Below are 19,703 nucleotides of genomic sequence, written 5' to 3'. Positions count from 1 at the left end.
CAAAATTTCCGATTGGTGGAAACAAACTAGGAAGGAGTAAATTGCCGAGATTTAGATGCAGTTTAATGGTAGGGTCCTTGCGATTGGCACAGAGTTTCCACAAAATGAGAGGAACGCTCCTATTCGTCGGAAAAAGCCATGACGTGGAGCATGAAAGGACCCAGGTGGGGAACAGTTTTGCTACGAGAAAAACAAGACCGAAATTTTCGAGGACACTCTCCTCTGAACTGGCGTCAAGTGCAGAATGGGGACCATAACGCTCTGTACGACGCAGAGGAGAAATTTGTGTGAACACTGCATTCACTGCGACTGACATTCAGATAGATATTAGCTGTGGCGTCGTTGAGCTCCAGCTGCGGAAAAACGAACCAGCCACTTAGTTAATTGTTCTTGTGAGAACTGCGAGGGCATTGTAATATGCACACTGCTCCAGCCATGCGCGTGCATATCGGCACGTTGCAAGACTAGGGATGAGTGCATATTTTCTCACCTCACACGAAACATAGGAGAGTTTCTGCTGATAAAATCAGCAGTGGTTTTGATTAGCTTTAATAGTAATTTCAGAGGATTAGAGTAGCCATTCAGACGACAGCTCATCACAGCTAAGGTTAATACCATGAGCAGAGGCGTAACTTGTTGGTTCACCAGCTTGCGACCTCTGTAAACTCGAGCAACCTTGGGTAATCTTTTGCTCAGCTTGTCACAAAACTAACCATCCACCATAGACTTGACTGTCATCCTAAATAGTACCGAACTTATAACAGGAATCGGATAATTTATCGTCATATTGGCCAACTTCATGACGTACTAGTAAGAATAATGTTGTAAAGAATCTTCTAGTTAAAATATGATATTGTTGTCATTAGAGTTATTTCACTAACTTAGGACGAGATACGTTATCTTGATAACTGTTGTGACTTGGCAAGACAGCCATGTCACTATGCGAGGAAGCCGAAAGGCACGCGTTTACGCTCACGCAGGCTGGCGTGAGGTCTGGAACAGGTCAGAGAAATAAGACTAGCAAAACAGGAGGTAACTGGTAAAATACTTAACTTTAATCCACAATTGGTGAACATCTCTCTTGACTGTACATGCTTCACAAGATAAATATCAATTGAATACGGCGCCTTTCTAGGTCGTACCAAATGACGTAGCTGAAGGCTATGCTAACTATCGTCTCGGCAAATGAGAGCGTAATTTGTCAGTGAACCATTGCTATGAACGTCGGCTGTACAACTGGGGCGAATGCTAGGACGTCTCTCTAGACCTGCAGTGTGGCGGCGCTCGGTCTGCAATCACTGACAGTGGCGAGACGCGTGTCCGTCGTATACTAGCGGACCGCGGCCGATTTAAAGGCTATCACCCAGCAAGTGTGGTGCCTGGCGGTAACACCACATAACTGTCTTAATATTTACCGGCCGTAGTGGCCGAGCGGTTCCAAGCGCTTCAGTCCCGAAACGCGCGACTGCTACGGTCGCAGGTTCGAATCCTGCCTCGCGCATGGATGTGTGTGATGTCCTTAGGTTAATTAGGTTTAAGTAGTTCTAAGATCTAGGGGACAGATGACCACACATGTTAAGTCTCATAGTGCTCAGAGTCATTTGAACCATTTGAACCTAACACTGTCATGTTGAAAACTGTATAAATTCGTGTATTCTTTGAAATAATTTTCGTATGAAGAGCCCATTTATCTACAGCTTAAACACCATTGTGCTAGAATGTGAGTATTGAACAATGGAATAATGTCATTTAGTAGGATGCATCTCCCTTCACAGTTTCCAACTTGGCCTAGTTTACATACCAAGAATGAGATACGGCGGGGTTTCGGTGATGGTCAGCTAAATCGTGGTATTCCATGGTCCCGATAGTTGCTCTGCAAGATCGCATCACTGCCAAGGATAATATGACCATTTTGGCTAACCAGTTCCGTCTCAGTGCCCAGTGTTTCTTGCGGTGTTCCAAGATGATAGGAATGATGATCGCAGAGCTCGTATCGTCCACAACTGGTTTTCTGAGTGGCAGGTTGAACTGTCGCATTTTCCCACGCCATCAAAGACACCGAACCTCAGTATTGTTCAGCCTTTCTCATCCACTTTGAAGACATGGATGTGTGATTGCCATTCACCTTCATCCTCGTTAACTGAACTTGCTACTGATTTAATCAAAGAATAGTATGGGATTTCATTAAGAACCATACAGAGACCTATACTTACGCATTGCGGGAGTACTGGAAATTGTTTTGTATACCAGAAGTTTTCCTACACCATATTAGGGACAATAAATGGTTCAAATGGCTCTGAGCACTATGGGGCTTAACTTCTGAGGTCATCAGTGCCCTAGAACTTAGAACTACTTAAACCTAACTAATCTAAGGACATCACACACATCCATGCCCGAGGCAGGATTCTAACCTGCGACCGTAGCGGTCGCGCGGTTCCAGACTGTAGCGCCTAGAACCGATCGGCCAATCCGGCCGTCTGGGACAACATCGTGTTGTGTTTGTGGTGTTGCCATATTTCCATCCAGCAACGTATTTCGCTTTGGATAGCATTGGTTTCTACTTAATATGCCATTCAACTTCAGGAGGAACTGAATAGTTCTTTCATAATTCCTATTGTTAGCGTAAAACATTTGTTTTGTGAGGTACGAGATCGGAGTAAACAAAATTGGCTTTAGTGAAGATGTAACTGAATGGTTCGTTTGATTTCACAAATTATGCGTGTTTCATAGCCTTCAATAACTCAATATACACTCCTGGAAATTGAAATAAGAACACCGTGAATTCATTGTCCCAGGAAGGGGAAACTTTATTGACACAGTCCTGGACTCAGATACATCACATGATCACACTGACAGAACCACAGGCACATAGACACAGGCAACAGAGCATGCACAATGTCGGCACTAGTACAGTGTATATCCACCTTTCGCAGCAATGCAGGCTGCTATTCTCCCATGGAGACGATCGTAGAGATGCTGGATGTAGTCCTGTGGAACGGCTTGCCAAGCCATTTCCATCTGGCACCTCAGTTGGACCAGCGTTCGTGCTGGACGTGCAGACCGCGTGAGACGACGCTTCATCCAGTCCCAAACATGCTCAATGGGGGACAGATCCGGAGATCTTGCTGGCCAGGGTAGTTGACTTACACCTTCTAGAGCACGTTGGGTGGCACGGGATACATGCGGACGTGCATTGTCCTGTTGGAACAGCAAGTTCCCTTGCCGGTCTAGGAATGGTAGAACGATGGGTTCGATGACGGTTTGGATGTAGCGTGCACTATTCAGTGTCCCCTTGACGATCACCAGTGGTGTACGGCCAGTGTAGGAGATCGCTCCCCACACCATGATGCCGGGTGTTGGCCCTGTATGCCTCAGTCGTATGCAGTCCTGATTGTGGCGCTCACCTGCACGGCGCCAAACACGCATACGACCATCATTGGCACCAAGGCAGAAGCGACTCTCATCGCTGAAGACGACACGTCTCCATTCGTCGCTCCATTCACGCCTGTCGCGACACCACTGGAGGCGGGCTGCACGATGTTGGGGCGTGAGCGGAAGAGGGCCTAACGGTGTGCGGGACCGTAGCCCAGCTTCATGGAGACGGTTGCGATTGGTCCTCGCCGATACCCCAGGAGCAACAGTGTCCCTAATTTGCTGGGAAGTGGCGGTGCAGTCCCCTACGGCACTGCGTAGGATCCTACGGTGTTGGCGTGCATCCGTGCGTCGCTGCGGTCCGGTCCCAGGTCGACGGGCACGTGCACCTTCCGCCGACCACTGGCGACAACATCGATGTACTGTGGAGACCTCACGCCCCACGTGTTGAGCAATTCGGCGGTACGTCCACCCGGCCTCCCGCATGCCCACTATACGCCCTCGCTCAAAGTCCGTCAACTGCACATACGGTTCACGTCCACGCTGTCGCGGCATGCTACCAGTGTTAAAGACTGCGATGGAGCTCCATATGCCACGGCAAACTGGCTGACACTGACGGCGGCGGTGCACAAATGCTGCGCAGCTAGCGCCATTCGACGGCCAACTCCGCGGTTCCTGGTGTGTCCGCTGTGCCGTGCGTGTGATCATTGCTTGTACAGCCCTCACGCAGTGTCCGGAGCAAGTATGGTGGGTCTGACACACCGGTGTCAATGTGTTCTTTTTTCCATTTCCAGGAGTGTATATATATATATATTCGTATTGCATATCACGAAATTATTTTCTACGGCATCGAAACGAATAAGCGTAAATCAGAATTTTATGGTTAGCTCATCAACGTGTTCAATCGTGAGCAGTTTCGACTCTTCGAAAGGACTGAGTGGAACTGCTCCTTTTCTTGCAGTATGTTTGAAACAGTTCATTCCGTTTTTCTCCAAAAATCTAGTACTTCAAATGTAATAAATTGTGTATGCGTAGAATCAGAAAAAGGTTTTTCTTTTCATCCCATTGACATCAGTGTTCTCGGATCACATTTTATTTCTTGATGAATTACGATACAGCAGCCACGAAGTAAAAGAATTTTTCGTTGGCTCGTTCACACTACCAAATTTCGATATGCAGGTAATGTAGAGACAAATAATGATATGAAACACATGATAAGAGGGAAATATGTATTGGTGATAAGGAGTGACAAAATGTATGTTCGTTTCAAAGTGAAGCACTATCCTGTTCCTCGTCTTCATGCTTCTCCTGCAATTGTAGAACGCAGCTGATGACAGCCGTCGTCGGCGCTACGTCTGTCCTCGGATGCCGAGGCCGCCAGCGACTAGAGACAAATGAGGCGCAATTCTTAACGATGCACCGTAGCGTCCCTTTAATGGCCAATTTAAATCAACTTGCTCTGAGGAAGTTGCTGCTGCCAGTGAAATACTGCGGTGGTGTAAAGAGCGATGAGGGAGGGAAGGAGGGTCGTGCCACGGTTGCTGGCTTTATTCTCGGGCAGCTTAGCACATTCTGTTGTTTATATAGTTCCTCGTCAAGCCGGCGTCTACACGGAATGTATTCTGCTAGGTGACTGACGCACTAAACAGTTACTACCTTCGCATATAGCTTTAATTACCAGTGAATTTAAATTGATCGTTGAATTGGATATATAGGTGTAGCAAATTGTTTAAGTGGTATGACACTGCTTGCACCTGTCAATTACTTAATATTTGTTATTTTATTGCAAATTCCGCCCCTAGACCATTTTCGAGCATCCTAGTAAACGAAAGCAACAAAAATTCGGTGCATTAACAACCGGTTGAACTTAAACACAGTAATAAATCATATCGCATAATATACTAGTACTAATATACACGTACTCTACGAAAACTTAGTTCAAAATGTTCAAATGGCTCTGAACACTGCGGGACTTAACTTCTGAGGTCATCAGTCCCCTAGAACTTAGAACTAGTTAAACCTAACTAACCTAAGGACATCACACACATCTATGCCCGAGGCAGAATTCGAACCTGCGACCGTAGCGGTCTCGCGGTTCCAGACTGCAGCGCCTACAACCGCACGGCCACTTCGGCCGGCGAAAGCTTAGTGACTGTAAATGATGCCATACTAGTCTCTGCACATGTTATTTATTAGAATGGCATCCACTTGCTGTACTTTTTCGTGCTCGGGAAATAATCATAGTCTTTCACCCTGATATTGGTCCTCGTCTAGGGCTTCATTCTTGTACACCCACAAATCGCCGAGGTTGCATCGTGGACAGGCCAGGAGAAGTTCAATGTCAAGCAAAGCAACACAATCGCACTTTTCGTCATCCGAGTTATTAAGACATTTTACTGGATGTTAGTCGTCGTACTCAGTGTCAAAGATAAGATGTCCATCATCGATGGTCCGACTGATGGGCTCTGTGAATTTGTGAAGCGTTCTTCGGGAGTTGGGAACCGCAACGCCAGAAGCTTTGTAAAGCTTTGTTAAGAGCGTGGGTTTAACACACCCTGTTGTTATTCGACATGTTTTACTAAGGTTTTTGTCGACTTCTTAGCGTGGGTCGAACTGCTCCATACTGGGCAGACATATTCAGCCGTAGTGAAGCATAGTGCTAGAGCGTTGGATCTCAGTATAGTAGATTTTGATCCCCTTTGACTGTTTACGGGTTTCTGTAAAATATTATTTCTGAAGGCCACCTTTGACGGATCTTTTCACTGTTATCTATATGCCAGAGATCTATCCGGCGTCACACGTCACACCCATACAGGTTGGTTTATCTATATGTTCCATTGCGGTACTATTACAGGAAAAATTGATCTTTCGCTTGGCTTGCCGAGATCGGAGGTTGAGACTGCTTACTTGAGCCTTCGACGAATTCGGCTTTATGGAGTTTTTTGATAATAATATAATAAGACTCTGACTATTTACTCCAGCTTCTGCTCTACATTCTCGAAAGTCCTACCCCTTGTGGTGATTGTCGGGTCATCTAAGTACAGGAAAAGCTTGGGATGATTATGTACTGGCTCGTCGTTAGTCTATAGGTTAGAAATGGAGGCGGCCAGAGCGCTTCCCTGGGCAATTCCATTTATTTCATCTCTTTGTTTTCTCCATTGGCTTTTCTTTCCATCGAGAATGACGTAAAATTGTCTATTTTGTAAGAGAGACGCAATGATCTTAACAAAATAGTGATATCTGAGTTTGTTATATGGAAAAACAATATATGGTTGACTCTATTCTCGTCCCATTTCCCTATACGTCTGTCAGGAGCAGAATTGGCCGGTGCATGACGTCAGCTGTCGTTGCGTAAATGCCATAGTGGTCATAAAACCATTCTCACTAGCACCATTAACAGAGCTGCTCGATAGAAATTTAAAATTATGAGTATTTCTACGTTTCATCACACTCGATGTACGTGCTATTCCCGCTCCGTGGTGAATGTGCACATATTACTAAGTAAAATACTGTTACGAAGAGCTTATGTTGAAGTACACTTCAGACATACTGAGGTGATGTATTCGCCATACCAAGAGGACACGGACGACAGTGAGCAGTCTGTTTCTTTTAACTATCTGAAATGCCTGGGCTAATAGGAAAGAGCGTGTTAGGTTGTCGAAAGGGGCCAAAATGAGTTCCTGTAACTTGCACTCAACATACAAACTTTATTTGTCCACACAAAATATTACACAAGAATGGAAAACACTAAAAACTTTAATCGACCTCCTTGATTAACTCTAGATTGGATGAAGGCCACACTCAAAATCCATGACGCAAGGCCTAAGTAAGAAATTGACATTAAAACGTTCTCCTGGAGGTATCACCCAAAAGTATTTTCTAATCTTCAATCTTAACAGGTTGAAGGCCTTAGCATCTTAATTTTAATGGAACTCGACTGGAGGTCCCTTATTGAGCAATAAGAAGGGTTTCAATCCAACGGCAGAAGGCCTTATCTTAAAACAACTGAAGCATATTCGGCTGAACGCCCCATACAAAAATATCACAGCCGTACACCTTAACGGCAAGACAAGAACATTAATTTAAGAGATATTAAAACTCGGCTGAAGGCCACACATCAACACAACAATTTAACGGCTTAAGACTTTAAAAGATTTGATGTAAAATTCGTCTGAATGTCCCTATGAGAACACCAATCTCATACCTTAAGACAAGAACATTAATTCAGGATGTAGAAAACTCGTCTGAAGGCCACACATCAATCAAATAACTAAAACTCAAACAAGGATGTTACTATGTAACAAACACGGAACGGCACTCAGACGTTCCAAGGGACAGCCTAGAATTGTACCCTACTGGCCATTAAAATTGCTACACCAAGAAGAAATGCGGATGATAAACGGGTATGCATTGGACAGATATATTATACTAGAACTGATATGTGATTACATTTTCACGCAATTTGGGTGCATAGATCCTGAGAAATCAGTACCCAGAATAAAAAACTCTGGCCGTAATAACGGCCTTGATACTCCTGGCCATAGAGTCAAAAAGAGCTTGGATGGCGTATAAAAGTACAGCTGCTCATGCAGCTTCAACACGATACCACAGTTCATCAAGAGTAGTGACTGGCGTATTGTGACGAAGCAGTTGCTCGGCCACCATTGACCAGACGTTTTCCGTTGGTAAGAGATCTGGAGAATGTGCTGGCCAGGGCAGCAGTCGAACATTTTCTGTATCCAGATAGGACCGTACGTTATCTACAACATGCGGTCGTGCATTATCCTGCTGAAATGTAGGATTTCGCTCGGATCGAAAGAAGGGTAGAGCCACGGGTCGTAACAGATCTGAAATGTAACGTCCACTGTTCAAAGCGCCGTCAATGCGAACAGGAGGTGACCGAGACGTGTAAGCAATGGCACCCCATACCATCATGCCAGGTGATACTCCAGTATGGCGATGACGAATACACGCATCCAATGTGCGTTCACCGCGATGTCGCCAAACACTGATGCGACCATCATGATGCTGTAAACCAAATCTGGATTCATCCGAAAAAATGACTTTTTGCCATTCGTGCACCTAGGTTCGTCGTTGAGTATGTTGTGGGTTGGCAGGAGAGCCAACACCGTGATATTAGAGGAAGCCAAAAGGCACGCGTTTTAGCTCATGAAGGCTGGCGTGAGGTCTGGAACAGGACAAGGAAATTAGACTTTAGAGAAAACGGACGTAGCTGGTGTAATACTTAACTTTAATCCATAAATGGTGAACATCGCTCTTGACGGTATATTATTCATAATCTCAATAGTAACTGGTAATGGCGCCTTGCTAGGTCGTAGCAAATGCCGTAGCTGAAGGCTATGCTAACTATCGTCTCGGCAACTGAGAGCGTATTTTGTCAGTGAACCATCGCTAGCAAAGTCGGTTGTGCAACTGGGCCAGTGCTAGGAATTCTCTGTAGACCTGCCGTGAGGCGGCGCTCGGTCTGCAATCACTGATAGTGGCGACACGCGGGTCCGACGTATACTAACGGACCGCGGCCGATTTAACGGCTACCACCTAGCAAGTGTGGTGTCTGGCGGTGACACCACATTCCTCCCCCGCAAATCGGCCCACGGTTGTGGCATAAGGCTTCCGCCCGCCGTGGGGAGGACCCCATGTTGACGTATGCGACGAGGTGGGGAGCCTAACAACAGGCGAGGCTGTGCGACCCGCACCCTGCCATTCGGACCGCGGGGAGCTAGGAAACGCCTGAAAACCTGCTCCAGGGTTCACGCCAACATGCGGTGTATGCACCCGTAGAGAGACAGGAGGGGCCGAAGGGTCGACCTCCATCGGGCCGGGGCACCCGACGGTCGAAGACGACATATGGTCCGGAGCGGACAAGAGTTCCATGTCGGAGGACAACTGGTCACGGGAAGCGATCGGCGGCGCGTGACCCAGGGAGGCGCCCGGCGGTTGCAGCGACGCATCTACTGCGGGCGTCGCCGGCGGGAGAACAGGCGGTGGCGGCGGCGGCGGCGCGACGCCATGGGGCAAAATGGAAGGCAGCGTCGGTAACACCTGGGGCTGAGGCGAGCCAGTAGATGGGTCCCCAGGGCGCTGACCGGACGGCAACGTCGCTGAAAGCAGACGGGGAGCGGCAGATCCCATGCGACGACAGAGGCGCAGCTGGATGAGTTGCCGGCGCACCTCACCAGAGGCCCGCAAAACCAGATACATAGCGCTGCCGAGGTAGCGAAGAATGCGCCCTTCGAGCCAACGCCTCGATAGTGGCGGTAATAGACAACGTCGCTTGGGGCAAAAGCAGGTGCCTGCCGCTGCACAGGAACCTGACGCGGCGGATGTAGCAAAGACACCAAGGTTCGATTCGGGCGACCGTGGGGCAACTCAGCCGGCGAGCGGCCATCTCGGGGCTGAGAGCGATACGAGGACAAAAAGAGCAATAACGCGGCCTCCCGAGAATGCGACTCTTTCAATTTCAACATCTGTGACTTGAAAGTCCTGACCAATCCTTCAGCAGAACCGTTTGACTGTGGTGAAAACGGCGCGGACGTCAGATGTTGAATACCATTGGCCTTGCAGAATGACTGAAATTCTGCGGACATGAATTGTGGGCCATTGTCGGGAACAATAGTATGTGGAAGACCTTCAATGCAAAAGATAGCGGATAACGCTTGGATGGGGGCAGAGGACGTCGTGGAAGACATCCGGACAACAAAAGGAAAATTACTGAAGGAATCGACCACAACCAACCATCGAGCATTCCAGAATGGACCAGCAAAATCGATGTGTAAGCGTTGCCAAGGGAAAGTGGCTTTTGGCCATGCAAAGAATTTCCGCGGTGGTGCTGATTGTTGTTCGGCACACACCATGCAAGAAGAGCACGTATTCGTAATTGCGGCATCGATTCCGAACCAAGCACAGTGCTGACGAGCAAGTTGTTTCATTCTCACTATACCCCAATGTCCTTGGTGGAGAATCTGTAAGACAGAGGACTGTAACGAACGTGGGAACACGACCCTGGACTGATCATTATCAGAACGCAACAGCAAAACACCACGTCGTACAAAAAGTCTCTCCTTGTGAGCAAAAAATTGGCGAACCAACGGATCCCCGATCTGTGACTCTGACAAGGGCCATTGCGTAGCAACAAAACGCAGAACGGTAGCAAGGACAGGGTCGGCAGCTGTGGCTGTAGCTACACGACGAAAATCAACCGGAAACGATTCGACAACGTCATCGGTTTCCGAATCAATGAACATGCAAGCAAGTTCGGAGGAATCGAATGCTCTATCCTCAGCAACAGGCAAACGGGACAACGCATCGGCGTTTCCGTGCTTAGCAGTGGACCGATACAAGATGTCGTAGCGGTACTGCGAGAGGAAAATAGACCATCGAATGAATTTCTTCGTTGTACGTGGAGGTACAGGCTTGGTCGGATGAAAAAGCGATGTCAAAGGTTTGTGGTCTGTGATGATGGTAAAGTGACGACCATACAAGAAATCATGAAACTTCGTAACACCAAATACGAGAGCCAATGCTTCTTTCTCGATCTGTGAATAATTTCGTTGCGCAGACGAGAGCAATTTGGACGCAAAGGCAATAGGGCGATCGTGCGATCCATCTTTGTGCGCAAGCACAGCACCGATCCTGAAGTCCAATGCATCCACCATCAACAAAAGGGGCTTCCGGGGATCGAATGGCGTAAGGCAAGTATTGGAAAGCAACGCCGATTTCAACTGGCGAAAGGCGCGATCGCATTCCGTCGTCCAGACGAACGTAACACCTTTACGGCGTAAGCGATGAAGCGGAGCTGAAATGGAAGAGGCGTGTGGGATATGTTTATGATAATAGTTGATTTTTCCCAGCACACTCTGTAGCTGTTTCAAATTCTGCGGCGAAGGCAAGTCTTGTATGGCATGGAAGTGCTCTGGACAGGGATGTATGCCTTGAGCATTGAGTACATGTCCCAGATAGGGTAAGTCACGAGCAAAAAACACACATTTGTCCTTCCGCAAGCGAAGACCATTTTGTCGCAAGACCTGAAATAATGTTCTGAGATTACCTAAATGTTCTTCTTCCGTCTGTCTGGAGATCACAATATCGTCAGGATAGTTTGCTGCAGTAGGGACCGACGCACAACCAGTTTGTAGGTATTGCTGAAACAATGCAGGGGCGGATGCACACCCGAATGGCAATCGTTTGAATCGGTACAAACCACGATGCGTGTTAACCACCAAAACGCGCTGGGATTCGTCGTCCACCGGTATTTGCAAGTATGCATCTGCTAGGTCCAACTTTGAAAAATATTTACTTGGGCACAGTTTGTCAAAAAGATCTTCCGGGGGGGGGGGGGGGGGTAAAGGAAAATTTGCAGTCACTAGTTGTGGATTCACTGTTGTCTTGAAGTCCACACAAAGTCTAAATTTTCTGGAAGGTTTTGGTAAAATTACTAAGGGTGATGCCCAGAGAGAAGCCTGCACACGTTCAATTACACCTTGTGATTCCAAATCGTGTAATGTTTTTGTGACCTCATCACGCAATTTGTGGGGAACATTGCGCGCTCTGAAAAATTTCGGTTGTGCGTTGACTTTCAGTTCCAAATGTGCTTTATAGTTCTTAGCGCAACCGAGGCCCGGTGCAAAAAGTCTGCAAATTCTTCACATAGGCGAGAAACACTGTCTGAAAGCACAGTCTGGTTCACTGATAGGACCTGATTTACTATAGACAAGTTAAACAACTGAAATAAATCGAAACCAAAGAAGTTCACTGCAGAAGAAGAATGAAGGACGTAAAATGACACAAGTTTTGTTTGTCCTTTGTATGTTGCAAGAAGGCTGCACTGTCCTAACACAGGGATCTCTTGACCTAAATAGGTACTTTACGTAACATTTGCGGCACACAACAGAGGTGTGCCCAGCAGTTTGTAAGTGTCTTGATTGAGCAGTGAAACTGCAGCCCTGGTATCGAGCTGGAAAGGTATCACTTTGCCGTTAATGTCCAAGTCCACAAAAAGTTTATTGTCCTGCTGACGACAAGACCGACTGTCTCATGCAACATGAACTGACACTTGTACAAAAGAACTTGCGACTTGATGGGAGTTACTGCTATGTCGACGCACACTATTTGTGGGACAAACACAGTCACTGTTAGAAAGAGTGGCACTGGGTGGAGTGGCATGAACTATATGAATTTCCATGGGCGAAGTGTCGTGAGCCTGAGTATCCTTGGTTTGATTCCGATTCCGGAGTGAAGCAAAGGGCCGGGAATGATTTTGAGTTTCTGATCTGAGCTATTTCTGGCAAACACTTTGAACATGTCCTTTTTTATTACAGTAAAAGCAAATAGCAAAGCAAATGATTTTAGCACTGCATTTGCTTGCCGGCACAGTACACGTGGCTGAGAGCCTGGTGGTAGCGGCACGGCCGGGTGCGAGGACTGTTTACTGTTCCGTGCATCTCGCCCAGCGGGCCAGTTAACCTGACACATGGGTGGTGAAGTTTCAAATAATTTCTGAGCATAGTCAAGTGTGTCCTGCCGATCCAATATGTCCATCACTTGTTGAAGGGAGGGATTGACTAGTTTCAAAATCTGTTCCCTTATACATTCTGTGCAATTGCATCATGCACCATAGTATCTGAATAAGGGAGTCCACATTGACACTCAAAAGCACAATCCCTAGTAAGGCCTTGCAAGGTTGCAACCCATTCCCAATTAGTCTGACCTGCCGTACATTTTGTACGAAAGAAGGTATACCATTTGCAATTACATTGACTGATTCTTTGAAATATGCATCTAATGCAGACAAATTTCGTCGTAGGACAGAGTTGCTACGTCGTGTTGGGAAATAATTTGACTATCACACGGTACGTGTGCACCCTGACGGAGGACAATAAAAAAGGCTGTCGCTCGTTACCTTGAATTCTGTAGGCGGCGAGATGGAATCAAAATTGGCGTGACCACTCCGTCCAGCTTTCCAGCGCCGCATCAAAAGGACGAAAACTTGATGCAACTGCGTTTTGTGGCTGTGTTAGCGGTGGAGCGGCGGCTGCCGCGTCGTTTTGCATTGCACGTTGACCCTAGACGAGCTGTCCAAGGGCATCCAGTAAGGCCTGCGTCAGCTGATTCTGTAAGCGATAAAATTCGGACAGTACATCTGGAGATGGTGGCGAAGCCATTACACAAGTAAATCAGGGCAGTGTGGTTACGAACGCGATGTTGTCTCGTCGCCAATGTTGTGAGTTGGCAGGAGAGCTAACACCGTGATATTAGAGGAAGCCGAAAAGCACGCGTTTTGGCTCATGCAGGCTGGCGTGAGGTCTGGAACAGGACAAGGAAATTAGACTTTAGAGAAAATGGACGTAGCTGGTGGAATACTTAACTTTATCCATAAATGGCGAACATCGCTCTTGATGGTACATTATTCATAATCTCAATAGTAACTGGTAATGGCGCCTTGCTAGGTCGTAGCAAATGACGTAGCTGAAGGCTATGCTAACTATCGTCTCGGCAACTGAGAGTGTATTTTGTCAGTGAACCATCGCTAGCAAAGTCGGTTGTACAACTGGGCGAGTGCTAGGAAGTCTCTCTAGACCTGCCGTGTGGCGGCGCTCGGTCTGCAATCACTGATAGTGGAGACACGCGGGTACGACGTCTACTAACGGACCGCGGCCGATTTAAAGGCTACCACCTAGCAAGTGTGGTGTCTGGCGGTGACACCACAGTGTACACCATCGCAGGCGCTCCTGTCTGTGACGCAGAATCAAGGGTAACCGCAGCCATGGTCTCCGAGCTGACAGTCCATGCTGCTGCAAACGTCGTCTGTTCGTGCAGATGGTTGTTGTCTTGCAAACGGTCCTATCTGTTGACTCAAGGTTGGAGACGTGGCTGCACGATCCGTTACAGCCATGCGGATAAGATGCCTGTCATCTCGACTGCTAGTGATACGAAGCCATTGGGATCCAGCACGGCGTTCCGTAATACCTCCCTGAACCCACCGATTCTATATTATGCTAACAATCATTGGATTTCTACCAATGCGGGAAGCAATGCCGCGATACGATAAACCGCAATCGCGATAGGCTACGATCCGACCTTGAATAAAGTCGGAAACACGATGGCACACATTTTTCCTCCTTACACGAGGCATCACAACAACGTTTCATCAGACAACGCCGGTCAACTGCTGGTTGTGAATGAGAAATTAGCTGGATACTTTCCTCATGTCAGCACGTTGTAGGTGTCACCACCGGCGCCACCCTTGTGTGAATACTCTGAACAGCTAATCATTTGCATATCACAGCACCGTCTTCCTGTTGGTTAAATTTCGCATCTGTAGCACGTCATCTTCGTGGTGTAGCAATTTTAATGGCCAGTAGTTTAACACTAAAGCCCGTTTAGCCGAGACAGGCAGCCTGACCAATGATCTCGTAATCGGAATGCAACCCAACCGACAGACAGCCGACCGACCAATCAACCAAATCAGTTCCGCTCCACACAACCAGCAAAACGAGCACAAGATATCAATACAACGACACACAGAATATCGGCGCCCACACCGTCCAACAACACATCAGTTGTCGAACTACGCGGCGCACTGGACAGCAAGTACACGACGAGGAAAATACACCGCCTAAAATCACGTCAGCGACCAGGGCAGCTAACCGGAACGTCAACGGGCACAAGGCAGAAGATACCGCTGGTGAACATTAATAACAGGGAGTAATTTAAGTTAAATTTCACAGGAAGAAAGCTGGAATCTTAGCCGACTTAAATACAAACGTTTTTGCTCGCCGGAATGTCTCAAAAGCGACTACCAGGATCAAACGAAGAAATGTAAATAGTTAAGGCTCTTAATAAGTTAAGTGAAGAATCAACTTTCATGTCCAAGATCGATGGGCGACGAACTTCGTACCACTTACAAAGCAGCACCTCATACTACAACTGCACGTGCACACCGCCTGCGGCTCCAGCCCAACTCACTTGTGTTATACTTCTTCATTCGAGATTTCCACACTCCTAAACATACCTAGATCCACTGTTTCCGATGTGATAGTGAAGTGGAAAGGTGAAGGGAGACGTACAGCACAAAACCGTAAGGTAGTCCTCTGCGGTTGACTGACAGAGACCTCCTGCAGTTGAAGATGGTCTTAATGTGAATTAGGCAGACCTTACACAGGATTTCCAAACTGCATCGGGATCCAGTTCGAGTACTGAGACAGTTAGGCGGGAGGTGAGAAAACTTGGATTTGCTTTCATGGTGGAATGGCTGCTCATAAGCCCCACATCACGCTGGTAAATGCCAAACGACGCCTCGCTTGGAGTAAGGAGCGTAAACATTGGACGACTGAATAAAAATGGTTCAAATGGCTCTGAGCACTATGGGACTTAACATCTGTGGTCATCAGTCCCCTAGAACTTAGAACTACTTAAACCTACCTAACCTAAGGACATCACACACATCCATGCCCGAGGCAGGATTCGAACCTGCGACCGTAGCAGTCGCGCGTTTCCGGACTGCGCGCCTAGAACCGCTAGACCACCGCGGCCGGCGGACGACTGAATAGGGGAAAAACGTTGTGCAGAATGACGAATCACGGTACACAACGTGGCGATCCGGTGGCAGGTTGTGGGTATGGCGAATGCCCAGTGAAAGTCATCTGCCAGCGTGTGTAGTGCCAACAATAAAATTAGGAGGCGGTGCCGTTATGGTGTGATAGTGCTTTTCATGGAGGGGTTTGCACCCCTTGTCGTTTTGCGTGGCACTATCACAGCACCGGCCTGCATTGATGTTTTGGGCATCTTCTTGTTTCCCATCGTTGAAGAGCAATTAGGGGATGGCGATTGCATCTTTCACCACGAACGAGCACCTGTCCATAATGCACGGCCTGTGGCGGAGTGGTTGCACGACAATAGCATCCCTGTAATGGACTGGCCCGCACAGATTTCTGACCTAAATCCTATAGAACACCTTTGGGATGTTTCGGAACGTCGACTTCGTGGCAAGCCTCACCGATTGACGTCGATACCTCTCCTCAGTGCAGCACTTCGTGAAGAATGGGCTGCCATTCCGCAAGAAACCTTCCAGCACCTGATTGAACGTATGCCTGCGAGAGTGGAAGCTCTGATCAAGGGTAAATGTGGGTCAACACTATGTAGAATCCCAGCTTTACCGATGAAGAGCGCCACGAACTTGTAAGTCATTTTCAGCCAGGTGTTCGGACGCTTTTGATTACATAGTGTACATCAAAGGAGGAGGCTCAAACGTTTCTCACATCTATTTTATATTTTACTTTTAGAAACATCATTTCAGAAAATATTTGACCATTGTTTCTCATATTTTTTGATCAAATTTTGTTTTGAAAACGTAAATTAGATTGTATTTAAATATCGAATTGGCATTCTTTAATATTAAGAGCATATAAATAAAAAATGGGCGGAGTATCGTTTTATGCTGTAGTTTGGTGTTTAAGTTTCTTTCAGCATGAGAGAAGGAATTCTGTAACTTCTGTACCAAAACTTCTTTTTAGGCACTAAATATTTATACCTTGAAGATATAAACTATAGTGAAACTTTACTTTCAAAGCCAGCATTAGCTGTTCACCATATACTTCAAGATTCTCTCAACGCGCAAATTAAGTTTTTCATAACTATCCTGACTCATTTCAAGAAATTAAATGTTTTCCTGCAAAACTAAACCTCACGCAGGTCAATATGATACCTTATCTTTAATTGGCTATAAAAATTCGCGCAAAGTTGCATTGTGTAATTTTCCATGAAGTCACTATTCATGTTTTTCGTAATCATCCTATTACTTTCAAGCAATTAAAATTCATTTAAACACTTTTTCACAAAATTAAACCTCACACAGGTCAATTTCATACAACGTTAGTCCATTTCCTAATCTTCATTTGATGATGAAAATCTGGACAGTAATTTTCTTTTTCCTTCTCTTTGCTTGGCTATGATATACCGGAGAAAATCCGGCGTATAATTTCCAGAGAGTCTTGTTCCCTGCCTCATTCAAACATTTTCTCAAAAAAGATTATATACTGTGATAAATAACTGGGATTACTATCTTGGTCAACTTTATCAGCCCCATCAAGTCATTAACAAATGAGCTTACAATGAGCTGTTGACAACGTAATTTCATTGCCCACGGTAGAAAAATAAATTAAATGTTTAATTTGCCGTTCGGATTGGACTGGCTATTAATTTACATACCCACGTGACAAAGTCAAGCCATACTACTGGCCCATAGAGAGGGCTATGGGGAAGACATGCAACACAACCGTACAGTTTGGGGCCTTTGTTCGAATGCACAACTTAAATGCCAGAGTGGCCTTGATTGTGTGTAGGTTAGGGGCACCGGTTTTTACATGGCGATGGACTTGCACATGTTAGGAAATGTCTGTAAGAATCACATATTTTCTGTGCAGGATGTTGTTACCAGCTCTAGTGCAGTCACTACCAGTACGCCTTCCGAGGATTTTTTGGGGCACTTGTGTTATCAGGGTAACTATTACTGAGAGCAACGTGTAAGTTTGTGAAAACCAACGTCACCTTTATATGTTGATATGTTGTGATGGTCCAAATGGCTCTGAACACTATGGGACTTAACATCTGAGGTCATGAGTCCCCTAGACTTAGAACTACTTAAACCTAACTAATCTAAGGACATCACACACATCCAGGCCCAAGGTAGGATTCAAACCTGCGACGGTAGCAGCAGCGCGGTTCCGGACTGAAGCGCCTACAACCACTCGGTCACGACGGCTTGTGATATGTTGTGATTTCAACAAATATTGTAATCGTAAATTTTGTAACTGTAAGGAATATTGTTAACAAAAATTGTGAGTAATAGTAGTCCCTACCGTTTAGTTTTTATTAACATAGGCTGCCAAGGATAAAGTTGTATGTAATATATTCGAAACATTTGAAACAAATCTACTTACTTACTCACTTGCTTGCCAATGAGATACAACACGATGGAGAACATTTCGTAGAATACTACTACAATAGTAAAAAAAATATTTAAAATATAATAACTCTTTAAGTAAATTAACTGTGCAATCAAAACATAAATAAAATGCACAATTTATAATTCTTAGTCCCAAACTAGATAAGAAAAACCTTCACGACCCACAGAATGTGTCTAAACGTGTTTATGTAAACAGTATCAAATGCTTTGGGTTTTGCATAAGATGGAGTTGAAAATCCTAAGTTTAGTATTTGAGAACTTTCGAAGTTAAAAGTTTTATTAGCTCTGCCGTACATCCGTCAAAATACTTCGAATCTGACTGCGACCTATTACTTCACATTTTTATCTACGGTAGCCCTGTTTTTTGTTCAGATTATTTCATCTATTAATAAATTAATTGCTAACAATATTTTGTGCTCGATACGGATTACTAGATAAATTTATTATCTATGAATTCCTTTTCTATGTCATGAAAATAACAATACTGATCTAACTTACTGCACATGGATATTTGGCTATAATTCTCTTTCCTGTAAGCCCGATCTGGTCCTTAACAAGGGTCCAAAAATGAAAAAAATACAGAAAAAACAACACTGCTTCGTGTGTCAGCCTTCTCACTAACTACCTTCCTATCTACATTCCTTTTTAAGGACGCCCAATGTACTGTTAGAGTATTGTACTTTCATAGCCATTACTTGTGAACTATCTTCTGTCAACTGATAATAACGTCCCGTTTTCACCCAAAGATGATGAATAAATCGATCAATAACATTCTGCCTGATAATATCAGTACGAAATTTCAAAACTCCGAATCAAATTACGTCACTGGGACTTTCCTACAGCACAATTTTAGTCATCGGACTGGTTAGATGAGGCCTACCAAGAATTCCACTCCTATAGTACTCTCTTCACCTCAGAATTTTTCAATGTGTTTTGTAACTGGAGCACAGCTATCAGTATAAATTGCTGAAAATTAAACAAAAACAGTCTCAGTGCATTTTCAGTTATTTTATTTTTTGTCAACCGGTTTCGGCCCTTTCCTCAGATCTCCTTCGGGTTTTTGACCGCTGCACTACAATAGTAATTTGTATTAAGTGTAGAGTAATGAATATATGGCTAAACAAGGTCTAAAATATAGCATACAGTAATTAAAAAGTACGATGTTGTGGCCATTATGACTGCTGGTTGCGGCAGACGGAGCGAGAACCTTAGAAGTGCGGTTGTCACTGTGGAATACCGCCACCTACAACATTGCATCATTGTTGACTAACCATGCGTGAGATATACTGCACTGATTGGTTTAGTTGAATTTATAAGAAAAATAGATACATCAATAAATACATAAATT

This window comes from Schistocerca cancellata, chromosome 7 (genome assembly GCF_023864275.1).
Source record: "Schistocerca cancellata isolate TAMUIC-IGC-003103 chromosome 7, iqSchCanc2.1, whole genome shotgun sequence".
NCBI lineage: Eukaryota > Metazoa > Arthropoda > Insecta > Orthoptera > Acrididae > Schistocerca > Schistocerca cancellata.
Note: the sequence above shows the minus strand (reverse complement) of the source record.